General features: G+C 30.1%; 1 pseudogene; it reads left to right on the forward strand.

Moving 5' to 3' along the window:
• The first annotated feature begins 2,527 nt into the window (after positions 1 to 2,527).
• On the forward strand, positions 2,528 to 3,327 carry LOC149144665 (amidophosphoribosyltransferase 2, chloroplastic pseudogene; annotated as a pseudogene).
• The last annotated feature ends 213 nt before the right edge of the window (positions 3,328 to 3,540 follow it).

Here is a 3,540-nt window from a genome sequence, read left to right on the forward strand (position 1 = left end):
TTAAAGTTTTATATAATTATTAAATTTAAATTTAAATAATTAATTTAAAGTAATTATGAATCAATAAATAAATAAATAAATAAATAAATAAATATATATATATATATATATATATATATATATATATATATATATTTTGATTCAATGACATAAATAGGAAGTGTTTTATTATTATTGTTAAATTTAATTAACAATAATTATATTTTTAATTAAAATATTATAAATAATTAAATTTCAAAATATTATAAGAACCTGATGAATTCTAATATTGAAAATTTGAATCGTCTTGAACTTTTTTTAGAAGAAAAAAGCTATTGATTGGGATGAAATGGTCTATTATCTATAGGAGTCTAAGAGAGTTGAAGAAGAAAAATACTTTCTCTTGGATTAAATTTCAAAATATTTATCACATTAAAAATCTTCTTAACTTTGTTAAGTTAGTATAACTATGGTAATCTGGAAATGTTTGTCACAATTTTTTTTAGCATAGAAATTAAATGTTAAAGAATATCAATTAATCACTTAAGGTCCAATAAACTATATTAAATTCAGTGAATGTTTAATTATAAAATATATCTAAAAAAACATTAAAATATTGAAAATTTAAATTATAATTTTTAAGACTATCTTATCTACATTATTTCAATATTCACTTATTGGTATTTTTAATTTATTTATTAAATTTCTTCCTTATATATGATTTACTTTCATACCAGCAAAATAAATATATTTTAAACAAATGCATAAAATACTAATTATATATTTTTACCCAAAAAAAAATCATAATTTACTATTTACATTATTTCAATTATGTAATAAGTATATTTTTAATTTATTTATTAGTTTACCTTTCATATAATTATTTAATAAGTATAATGTATTTATTTTTATTTATATGATAAATTATTTTTATAGAGATTACTATATTTTATATAAAAATGCAAAATTATTATATTAAAGTTTATTATATTATGAATCTTAAAAATAAAATTAATATAAACATTTTTAATTACAAATTTATTACATAATAGAAAATTATCTAAAATTTATTTTATATATATATATATCATAATTATTGAAAATGTATAATAAGGTAACATAATTTAATTGTTGTTAATAATTTTTATGAAAATCTTCATGTACGTTGGAAAATGAAAATGTTACAATAAATTGATAATATATTATATCAATAAATTTTCTTTATAAATTACATAATATTTTCAATATAATTATTAAAAATGATAAATAAATTAATTTTAATAACTTTATCAATAAATTATATAATATATTTCTTTTTTAATAATTTAGTAATCAACTTTTTTATTTTAGATGACAATGTCCTTCGATTCTACTTTATAATAATTTAGTGAGAAACTTTCATCACAAAATAAAATGAACAAATATAATATTAATGTTTTAAAAAAACCATCAAATAGTGTTCTTATTATCTCTCCCTACTAGGAGATAATGTAATAATGAATTATTTTGCTATTTTAATTGTATTTTTTATTAATATAAAGTTATAGGTGTTTGTTGTTTTTACTCTAATTTAACTACATTTAAATTAAGTGAAAATAACTACTCTATAGCTCTTGTTCAAATATCAGAAACTATTTATAACTTTCAAAATTAAATAATTAGACTAATCTACCAAAATGATGGACAAACAATACAACCTTGTTTGGTAATTAAAATAAATATAACCAAAAATTTCAAACTAATTTTATCCCAATCTTACCAAAATGTGTGGACTTGGAACAACTATTCTTCATCTAACATTAACTAGCGTGTGAGAATGTGTTTTAGCTAGAAATAATTAATTCCTACTTGTCTATGGTTGTAATTCTCTATTTGAGGAGTTTGCTCCTACATAATAGGAATTAGCTAGAATATAGTTTCTCCTAGTTTAGTGTGTGGTTGAGAGAATCTCTCAACCACACTACTGTACGTCCAAGATAGAATTCCTATCTTGTACGTCCAAGATAGAATTCCTATCTTGAGACTATTGCTTGTATAAATATGTGTGTAATTTCCTCATTCAGGATATATAGAATTTGATTAGTAGTTTGTTGTGTGCTATTTTATCTTGGTATCAGAGCTTCAGAGCCCGTAAGGGCCTCTGGCCCTTCCTGGGCATAGGAAAATAAATCATTTATATTAGTGTTAAGTTTGTTTGTCCATCGAGGTGATCTGTGGCAGTATAGTGGAATAGATACGAGCTGCGGAGGAGATCTGATTGCGTAGAGGAGTGCGCGTGGATTGAAGTGTGCCATCTGCGTGAATTGACTGGCGGGCGTAGCACAGATCGGAGGAGTTTGATTTGCTGTGCGCTGAGAGGAGCAGACGTTTGGCAAGGGACGCCCTGTTGGCCTCGCTTGAATGATTTCCAGTAGCTTGAGAAGGCACAAGCAGCGGATATTGAAGTGCCAGGAGCTTAATAGAGAAGGGATGGTGTGGTTCATAAGAATGTGGTGGTTTTCGTTTGTTGTGCTTTTTTATTGTCATTATTTTTCCCTTCGCAGCAGTCATGGTCTCCGGCGGAGGCGATTCAGTCATCTCTACTCGATTTCCAGCGGAATGGAGAGGGTTGATCAATGAGAAATTGAAGTTTCCAAGTACGGCAAACTTCCATAACGTTGGCGTTAAAGAACGATATCAGCCGTCTCTTCTTTGAACGCGTGGACTAGAACGATTTTTTTTTGTTCCTTTGCAGAGGCACTGCGAGTCTTGATAGGCATAGTTGCCTTAGAAGGGGCTTATTCTATGGTTTTCCTTTCTGTGGATAAATTGGTGGCTGTCAGGGATCCACATGGCTTTAGGCCCCTGGTTATGGGGAGGAGGAAGAATGGGGCTATTGTTTTTGCCTCCGAGACCTGTGCATTGGTTCTAATTGAGGCCAAATATGAGAGAGAAGTAAATCTTGGGGAGGTCCTGGTGGTAGACAAGGATGGGATAAGTTCTTTGTGTTTACTGCCTCATCAGCAGAGGAAAGCCTGTATTTTTGAGCATATTTATTTCTCTTTGCCGAATTCGCTCATCTTCGGGCGCTCGGTTTATCATTCCAGGTATACTATCGGTGAGATACTCACCGATGAAGCTCCGGTGGATTGTGATGTAGTCATTGCGGTGCCAGATTCAGGGGTTGTTGCTGCACTTGGTTATGTTGCCAAGGCAAATGTGTCTTTCCAACAGGGCCTGATTAGGAGTCACTATGTGGGGAGAACGTTTATAGAGCCTTCCCAGAAGATTAGGGACTTTGGAGTAAAACTTGTGTTCTTTGATAGGAAGAAGCAGTTTGAGTTGGAAGACCTGCGGGCGTCTTTATAGAGCGAAGGAAAGAAGATCGGCATATCGGCGGATTAAGTGAATCTTAGATATTTGTTTTGGCGTCGTGTCTCCTCAGAAGATCGTCACAGCCAAGAGATCTTGTCAGTCTCGCCAAATATCTTGCAGCGCCGTGTTTGATATGACAGCGTGAATAGTCTGCAGCAGCAAAGTGAATCAGAAGAACTGAGATTTGTTGTGGAAGGTGCATCGCGC

This window comes from Pinus tabuliformis, chromosome X, assembly GCF_031772625.1.
Source record: "Pinus tabuliformis cultivar Carrire ecotype Pingquan chromosome X, CPIR1, whole genome shotgun sequence".
NCBI classification, from domain to species: Eukaryota; Viridiplantae; Streptophyta; class Pinopsida; order Pinales; family Pinaceae; genus Pinus; species Pinus tabuliformis.